The sequence below is a fragment of the Hipposideros armiger genome, unplaced genomic scaffold, assembly GCF_001890085.2.
Source record: "Hipposideros armiger isolate ML-2016 unplaced genomic scaffold, ASM189008v1 scaffold_64, whole genome shotgun sequence".
Taxonomy (NCBI): Eukaryota; Metazoa; Chordata; class Mammalia; order Chiroptera; family Hipposideridae; genus Hipposideros; species Hipposideros armiger.
Window position 1 is genome coordinate 1,388,057 of NW_017731414.1, and position 9,756 is coordinate 1,397,812.

At 45.7% G+C, this 9,756-nt stretch overlaps 1 pseudogene; it reads left to right on the forward strand.

Annotated features, from left to right (window-relative positions):
* Nucleotides 1–2,778: 2,778 nt before the first annotated feature.
* Nucleotides 2,779–3,808, forward strand: LOC109382412 (60S ribosomal protein L29-like; annotated as a pseudogene).
* Nucleotides 3,809–9,756: the final 5,948 nt, after the last annotated feature.

Genomic DNA, 9,756 nt, shown 5'->3' on the forward strand with positions numbered 1-9,756 from the left:
CTCCATTTTACTTTTTATCCGATCCCAGAGATTTCCCTGTTTTCCTTTCTCCCACCCCTTTAATCTATCACCAATGGATTTCATGTAAACCCCCCTTACGTCTCCTCCTTTGATTCTAATGTATAAAATAAACTGCAAAACTGCTATTCTCCAGAGCATTTTCTTAATCCGTTGAGATTTTGCTTCCTGGCAATTGTCATCAGTTTGGCTCAAATAAACTCATTAAACTTCTCTACAGGTTTGGACGGATGTTTCTTGCATCAACAAATAGTTAATAGACAAAATTATATTGCATTGTTATATATTATACATTCTTATATACTAGCAGTGAGTGAACAATTGAAAATTGGGGGAAAAAAATTTTAATCCCATTTTGCAGCAGCAAAAAAGATAAAATAGCTAACAGTAAATCTAACAAAATAAGTCTAAGACCTCTTCACTAAGAACTACAGACATTGCAGAGAGAAATTCATGAAGACATAAATAAATGGAAAGATACAATGTTCATAGGTTAGAACACTCACTGTTGTTAAGATGTCAGTTCTCCCCCAAACTGGTCTACAGAGTCAATGAAATTCCAATCTAAATTGAGCAGGAGGTGTGTGTGTGTGTGTGTGTGTGTGTGTGTGTGTGTGTGTGTGTGTGTGTGTGTATATATATATATATATATTTTTTTTTTTTAAGAAACTAGCACTGACTTTAAAATGTGTATAGAATTGCAAAGGACCTAGAATAACCAAAGTGATTTCTTGTTTTCTTTTGCTTTTTTTAAAGATTTTATTGGGGAATTGGGGGAGGGGAACAGCGTTGTAGAATTGGGGAAGAGGAACAGACAAGTTGCTGCCCTTTTGTTCTTCAGTCTAGTTGTGGAGGACGTCACTTCACTGGCCCATGTTGGTATTATCATTGCACTCTTCCTGGATGAGGCAGTCGCTCGCCGGCTATTGGACGGCTGCTCACGGCAGCTCATGAATATGCACGCCACCTGCCGGCCAGCCCTACTGCAGCCTATGCTGCCACCAGCGACTCACGGCAGCCCAGCTCCAGTTCAAGCTGTTGTTCACCATCTTAACTATAGAGGGCGCAGCATCACTGGCCCTCATGTGGGATCTGAACCGGGGCCCTGCTGCTCAGAGCTGGCATCCCAGGCCAACTCTTAACCAATGTGCCAGTCGGCCGGCCCCTGAAGTGATTTCTTTTTTTTTTTTTTTTAATTGGGGAATTGGGGGAAGGGGAACAGACAAGTTGCTATCCTTTTGTTCTTCAGTCTAGTTGTAGAGGATGTTGCTTCACTGGCCCAAGTTGGCACCATCATTGCGCTCTTCCTGGGCAAGGCAGATCAGTCGCCGGCTTCTGGACGGCCGCTCAGTGCGGCTGCTGGCCACTCACGCTGGCTGCTGGCTACACACGGTAGCCCATGGCAACCCACCTGCCGTCGCCAATGACTCACAGCAGCCCAGCTCCAGGTCGAGCTGTTGTTCAGCATCTTAGCTGTGGAGGGCAGTGTCACTGGCCCTCATATGTGGGATCCGAACAGGGGCCCTCTGGCATCCCAAGCCAGCTCTTAACCAACGCGCCACTCAGCCGGCCCCGAAGTGATTTCTTAAAGAAGATAAAAGTCAGAGGACTTATTTTACTTGATTTCTAGGCTTATCATAGAGCTACAGTAATTAAGATAATTTGGTATTGGTGAAAAGACAGACATATAGAGCAATAAAACAGAATAGAGAGTAATAGACCCATATAAATATAGCCAGTTGATTTTTGACACAAATACTTAGGCAATTAAATGGAGGAAAGGAAAGTCTTTTCGGCAAATGATACTGGAACACCTGGCCATCATATGGAAAACAATTAACATTAACCCTTACCTAACACAATACACAAAATTAACTTAAAATGGATCACAGACTTGAATGTAAAACCTAAAAGTCTAAGACTTCTAGAAAAAAACATAAGAACAAATCTTTACAAAGTTGGAGTAGGCAGTCTTCTTAGAAAAAGTTGATAATTACACTTCATCATTTTGCTCTTCAAAAGACACCACTGAGGAAAAAGAAAGGCAAGACATCAGGAGAAAATATTTGCAATGCATATATTAAATAAACAAAATACCTGTATCCAGAATATATAAACAACTCTTACAACTCAATGGTAAAAGAAAAACAACTCAAAAAGAAAATGGGCAAAAGATTTGAACACTTCACCAAAGAGGATATATGAATGGCTAACAAGCATATGAAAAGATGCTCAATGTCATTAGTCATCAGGGAAATACAAATCTAAACCACCATGAGATACCACCGAACATCCACTAGAATGGACAAACTTAGAAAGACATACAATAGCAAGTGTTGGTGATGCACTGCTGGTGGGAATGCAAAGTGGTACAGCCACTGTGGAAAATAGTTTGGCAGTTTCTTAAAGTTAAACATAGAATTACCCTACAACCCAGCCATTCTACTCACAGATATTTAGAGAAATTAAAGCGGGTGTCCATACAATGACTTGTAAGTGAAAGTTTGTAGCAGCTTTATTTGTAATAGTTCTAAACTGAAAACTACCCAAATGTTCAGCAGGTGAACAACCTGTGGTCCAGCCATACAGTGGAATAGACTCAGCAATAAAAGGGAATGAAATATTGATACATGTACACGCACTGACATGGAGCAATTTCAGAATCATCACACTGAGTGACAGAAGCAAGCACAAAGATTATATATAAAATTCTGGCTTCCAGTCTCAGGCATTTTGGGAGCCACAGGCTTTGGTGCCCACATGTCCAAGTCCAAGAACCACACCACACACAACCAGTCCCGAAAATGGCATAGAAAAGGCATCAAGAAACCCTATCACAAAGAGGGCCGGCCAAGTGGCATGATGGTTAAGAACTGGCTTGGGTCGCCAGAGGGCCCCAGTTCGGATCCCACATATGAGGGCCAGTGACACTGCCCTCTACAGCTAAGATGCTGAACAACAGCTCAACCTGGAGCTGGGCTGCCGTGAGTCGCCAGTGACAGCGTAGGCTGCAGCCCCTGTGGCAGTGGGTTGCCGTGGGCTACAGTATGTAGCCAGCAGCTAGCGTGAGCAGCCAGCAGCCGCAGTGAGCGGCCATCTAGAAGCCGGCGACTGATCTGCCTCGCCCGGGAAGAGCGCAATGATGGTGCCAACTTGGGCCAGTGAAGCAACGTCCTCCACAACTAGACTGAAGAACAAAAAGACAGCAACTTGTCTGTTCCCCTTCCCCCAATTCCCCAGCACTGTTCCCATCCCCCCAATTCCCCAATAAAAATCTTAAAAAAAAAAAAAAAAGGGCCGGCTGAGCAACAGTGGTTCGAGTCCAGGCCGAGCTGAGCAGCCGCTGAGCTGCCAACAGGTAGCAGGATGGCTCAGCTAAAAAAAAAAAAAGAAACCCTATCACAAAGATATGAATCTCTTAAGGGGGTGGACCCCAAGTTCCTGAGGAATATACACTTGGCCAAGAAGCACAACAAGACGGGCCTGAAGAGGATGCAAGCCAACAACACCAAGGCCATGAGTGCACGGGCTGAGGCCGTCAAGGCCCTCATAAAGCCCAAGGAGGTCAAGCTCAAGCTCCCAAAGGGCGGCAGCCACAGGCTCAATCAACTTGCCTACATCGCTCACCCCAAGTTTGAGGAACGTTCTCATTGCCAAGGGTCTCAGACTCTGCTGGCCAAAGTCCAAAGCCAAGGCTCGAACCAAGTCTCCAGCCATGACTGTAGCTTCAGCTCCGCCTCCAGCTCAGGCTCCAGCTCCCAAAGGTGCCCCCACAAAGGCTCCAGAGTAGAGCCTTCTATCTGCCAATAGGAGGACGGAAGGACTGGTGTGACCCCTGGGCTGCTGTCTGGATGGGGCTGATGTCTTCCTGTGTTATTTGTATAAATAAACCTGAGGCAGGATCTGTCAAACAAAAGTAATAATAAAATAAAATTCTGGAACATGCAAATTAACCTTCATTGCAGTCATGGTTTCATAGATTTACACCCATTCAAAACAGTGTGTAGGGTGTGTTTAAAATATATGCAATTCCTTATATGTGGAATCTAAACAAATGAACAAACAAAACAGAAACAAACTCATAGATACAGAGATCAAATTGATGGTCGCCAGGTGGAAGGGGTTGGGAGGATGGGTGAAAAAAGTGAAGGGATTAAGAAGTAGAAATTGCTGGTTAGTAAAAGCAGTCATGGGGATACAAAGTACAGCATAGGGGATATAATCAATAATTGTAACAACTATGCATGGTGTCAGATGGGTATTAGGCTTATCGGAGTGATCACTTTGTAAGGATAAAAATGTCTAATCATTATGTTGTACACCTGCGATTAATATAATATTGTATGTCAACTGTAATTGAAAATTAAATTTAAAAAATTTTAAGTGTGCAATTTAGTGTACTCCAATTATACTTCAATATGTTAAAAAGATGGATGAGAGGGAGAGGAAGGAATAACACGGGGCCATTTTCCACCTGTCAGACTGACACAGATGAAAAGTGTGAGAGGGCCAACCGAGTGGCGTGTTGGTTAAGAGTTGGCTTGGGATGCCAGCTTGGAGCAGCAGGGCCCTGGTTCATATCCCACATGAGGGCCAGTGACGCTGCGCCCTCTACAGCTAGGATGGTGAACAACAGCTCAACCTGGAGCTGGGCTGCCTTGAGTCACCGGGAACGGCGTAGGCTGCAGCCCCTGCTGCAGTGGGCTGCCGTGAGCTACCATGAGTGGCTGGCAGCTGGCATGAGCTGCCAAGAGCCGCCGTGAGCTGCTGTCCAGTGGCCGGGACCGATCTGCCTCACCCGGGAAGAGCACAATGATAATACCAACATGGGCCAGTGAAGCGACATCCTCCACAACTAGACTGAAAAACAAAAGGACAGCAACTTGTCTGTTCCCCTTCCCCGATTCCCCAATAAAATCTTTTAAAAAAAAAAGAAAGAAAGAAAGAAAGAAAAGTGTGAGAACTCAGTGTATTCTCAAAGGTCTACAGAAACAAATTCCTTTTTTTTTTTTTAACCTTACTGGGGAACAATGTATTTTTTCCAGGATCCATCAGCTCCAAGTCAAGAAGTTGTCTTTCAATCTTAATTGTGGAGGTCTCAGCTCACTGGTCCATGTGGGAATCGAACCAGCAACCCTGCTGCTCAGAGCACGTGCTCCAACCAACTGAACCACCCGGCCGCCCCCAGAAATAAATTCTTGTTCACTGCTATCAGGAGTGGAAATGGCTGATTCAGCCCTACAGAGTGGATCAGTTGGGAGCTAAAGAAATTGCACTAGGACCCAGCAAGTCTCCTTTAAGTGACTGAGTCTTCCAGGAATGACACCTGTACAGGGCTATTTATTCACAGTAGCACTCTTTGTAACAGCAATCACCTGGAAACAACCTAAATGCCCAGCTACAGACGATTCACTGGATAAATTATGGCCATTTTCAGCATGGAATAGTAAGGGGCTGTGCAAAAGAATGAGGCAGCACAATGCTGACAATGTGGGAAGACTTTGTGAAGGAAAAAGCATGATGCAAATCCACCTGGGCAGGAAGCTTTAGTTTGAGTAAAAGAGAAGAGACAATGAGAGTTTCCTCTGTGTAGACTGTCTCTGCATTAAACCTGAATAACTTGTTTCCCTGGTGGCCTTTGGGGAGGAGAACTTGGGAGCCATGATGGGCAAAAGAGGAAGACTTAGTTTATGTCTTTTACCTTTTTGTGCCTGTTGAATTTTGTATTTGTTAATAGTGTTTAAAGGGCAAGTGTTTCATCAAAAAAGGAAACATATGTAACCACCTGGGATGGGAGAGGAAATGGAAATTACTGGAGCTGTTGTTGGGAGGCTGACCATGAACCCAAACAATTGTATTGTTAATGAGAATGGCAAGCACATCACGTGCTTTCTAGTTCACCAGGAGCCCACCAGGGCTTCTTACATGTAGCAATTCATTTAATCCTGAAACAATCTCAGAGGCTGGGCTGTGATCCTCATTTACAGAGGGGGAAACTGAGGCTGGGAGGTCAAGTGACAGGAAGAGTCTCCAGCTTGCTTGCTCCCCCTTTTCACAATGTCCTAGGACCTCCCTCATCAGGCTGACCAAAGGAAAAGGGAGTCTGGACGCTGGCTGGTGTGGGGGAGATGCTGCCTGGACACTCAAGACCCCTTCTTCACTTTATTTTTCTCCCTAGCACCCATCACTCTGCTATGGTGCGTGTTTTTCTTAATTATCTTGTTTTTGTCCATTTTCCCCATTCATGTGTCAGCTCCCCCAGAGCTGGAGTTTGTGGTTTTCCTGATCACAGCTGTCCCCAGTGCTATTATTGAAAGAAAGAAAGGGGCCAGCCGAGTGGCATGTTGGTTAAGAGGTGACTTGGGACGCCGGCTCTGAGCAGCAGGACCCCGGTTCGGATCCCACATGAGGGCCAGTGACGCTGCACCCTCTACAGCTAAGATGGTGAACAACAGCTTGACCTGGAACTGGGCTGCTGTGAGTCCCCAGCGATGGCATAGGCTGCAGTGGGGCTGCCATGGGCTGCCTTGAGCTACCATGAGTGGCTGGCAGCCAGCGTGAGTGGCCAGCAGCTGGCACGAACTGCCGTGAGCCGCCGTAAGCGGCTGTCCAATGGCTGGCGAGCGACTGCCTCACCTGGGGAAGAGCACAATGATAATACCAACATGGGCCAGTGAAACGACGTCCTCCACAACTAGACTGAAGAACAAAAGGACAGCAACTTGTCTGTTCCCCTCCCCCAATTCCCCAATAAAATCTTAAAAAAAGGAAGGAAGGAAGGAAGGAAGGAAGGAAGGAAGAAGAAGGGGAGGGAGGATTCAGAGGAGGAGCCTTAGCAGGGTTGGGAGCAGGGGCAACTGGGGACCAGAGAGGAAGGAGAAGGAAGCCAGGGTCTGCGAAGGTGTCAGCTAGAATACAGGGGAGTGGGTGGCTTGGGGGTGTTTTGAGGACAAAGGGACAGGAGCATAACTCCAACTAGGTGAGCCCTTGAAGGATGGAGGTGCTAGTAGCTGAGATGGAAAAGGGGGTGAGTAGGATGAGGGGACACAACTGTGATTCCAGGTCTAGGACCAGCTTACCAGGCTCATATTCCTGCATGGCTCAGCTGGGCATGACAGAAAAGAGGCGTCACCAGGGTAAGAGGGTGGCTCAGGGCGCAGAGGGGGGCCAAAATGTAATAGGCAGAACGCACACGCACACGTCCTTCCCTCCTCTCCAGCTGCGGGGTCAACCTGACCCAGACCTTGGAGATAGAAGCACCAGGCCCCAAGGCCCCGGCTCTCTCCCTACCTACTTCCTCCTCCTCCCCTCGCCCTTCTGTTCCTGTCCTCCCTACTTACTCTCCTCTGGATTTGATTTGTGCCCCAGGACCCGCCCTGAGTTTTCCAGCATCTCTTTCCACCCTCCTGTTTACTCCCTGCAGTCTAGGGGAAACTGAGGCCCAGAATCCTGAGTTCACGCACAACGGTATGGTCACTGCCAGCAGGGACAGGGCCCCTGTCTTCCCAATCCTAATAATTATACGCCATTTAAATCTCACAACAACTCTACCACCTGGGAACTATTATTAGCCTCATCTTACAGATGGGGAGACTGAGGCCCAAGGTGGCGATACACCACTAAAGGGTCCGACTCCAGTGTCCCGCTATGGGCCTCCGCCAGGTAGAGACTGGAAAGGGCTCTGCTGCCACCTAGTGGACACACTTGTGGTAGCACCATTGGGATGGAGTTGCCTCTTGCCTTGACGTTCCAATGCAGAGGGCAGAGCAAGACCACAGATAAAGGTGATTTCTGTAATTATAAAAGACAGCATAAATGCATTGCTTACCCTTTTGTCTCTTAACTGATTTCAAAAACAGCTGTATAAAAATATGTTGGGCCGGCCAAGTGGCGCATTGGTTAGGAGCTGTCTTGGGACGCCAGCTCTGAGCAGCAGGACCCCGGCTAAGATCCCACATGAGGTCCAGTGACACTGCGCCCTCTACAGGTAAGATGGTGAACAACAGCTCGACCTGGAGCTGGACTGCTGTGAGTCAGGGCTGCAGTGGGACTGGCTGGCAGCGGGTGTAAGCTTTCATTAGCTGCCGTGAGCTGCTGTGAGCAGCTGTCCAATGGCCAGCGAATGACTGCCTCACCCGGGAAGAGCACAATGATAATACCAACATGGACCAGTGACACCACATCCTCCACAACTAGACTGAAGAACAAAAGGACAGCGACTTATCTGTTCTCCTTCCCCGATTCCCCAATAAAATCTTTAACCAAAAAAAAAAAAAAAGTGTTACTATCGTAAAGAGAGACATACAGATTAATGGAATAGAATTAAGAATCCAGAAACAAACACACTTATTTATTTATTTATTTTTATTATTTTTTAAAGATTTTATTGGGAAGTTGGGGGAGGGGAACAGTGTTGTGGAAGGGGACCAGCCAAGTTGTTGTTCTTCAATCTTCGTTGTGAAGAGCGCCAGCCGCCATCTGGCTTCCTGTCAGCAGCTCATGGCCTCTAAGCTCAAGGTGCTGTGTTCAATCTTAGTTGCGGGTGGGCATAGCCACCATCCCATGCGGGAGTCGAACCAGCAGTTAAGAGTGCATACTCTATCCACTGAGCCATCCGGGTGGCAGCTCAGCTCCAAGTGCCGAGTTCAGTCTTAGTTGCGGGTGGGCGTAGCCCACCATCAAATAGGCAATCTTGTTGTTACACCAACTGAGCCATCCTGCCACCTGTTGGCAGCTCAGCAACAGCTCAGCTCAGGCGCAGCGTTCACTGGTCCATGTGGGAATCAAACCGGTGGCCCTGTTGCTCAGAGCTTGTGCTCTTAAGCCAACTCTTTTTTTTTTTTTTAAGCGAGCCATCCTGCCACCGGTTGGCAGCTCTGCAGCTGCTCAGCTTGGGCCGGGAATCAAACTGCTGTTGCTCAGAGCTCAAACTCTTGAGTGAGCTCTTAACCAACTGAGCCACTCGGCCAGCCCAACACATTTATTTTTAACAAGACATTTCAAAGGGAAAATATAATCTTCTCAACAAAATGGTGCTGCAACAACTGTATATCCACACATGAAAGAATGAAGTTGGACCCATAGACAAAATTTATTCTCATACCATATATAAAATTTATTCAAAATGGATCAGAGACCTAAATATAAGAGCTAAAACTATAAAATTCTTAAGAAAACATAGACACAAACTTTATAACCTTGAATTAGGCAATGGTTTCTTAGATATGACATCAAAACACAAGCAATCAAAGAAAAAAGATAAATTGAACTTCATCAAAATTAAAAAATATTTGTTCCTCAAAGGACTCCATCAAGAAAGTGAAAAGGTAACTCACAGGATGAAAAAGTTTGCAATTCATATATCTGAGAAGGAACTATATATCTTTAGAATATATAAAGAACTTTTACAACTCAATAAAAAAAACACCTTAAATTAAAAATGGGCAAAGAATCTGAATAGACATTTCTCCAAAGAAGATATACATATGGCCAATAAGCACATGAAAAGATGCCCAATATTAGTCATCAAGGAAAAGCAAATCAAAATCACAAGAAGATACCACTTTCTACCCACTAGGATGGTTACAATAAAAAAGACAAATAACAAAAAATGCTGGTGAGGATGTGGAGAAGTTGTAACCCTCATACATTGCTGATGGGGATGTAAAATAATGCAGGCATTTTAGAAAATAGTCTGGCAGTTCCTCAAAAGTTTAAACATAGAATTACTGTATGACC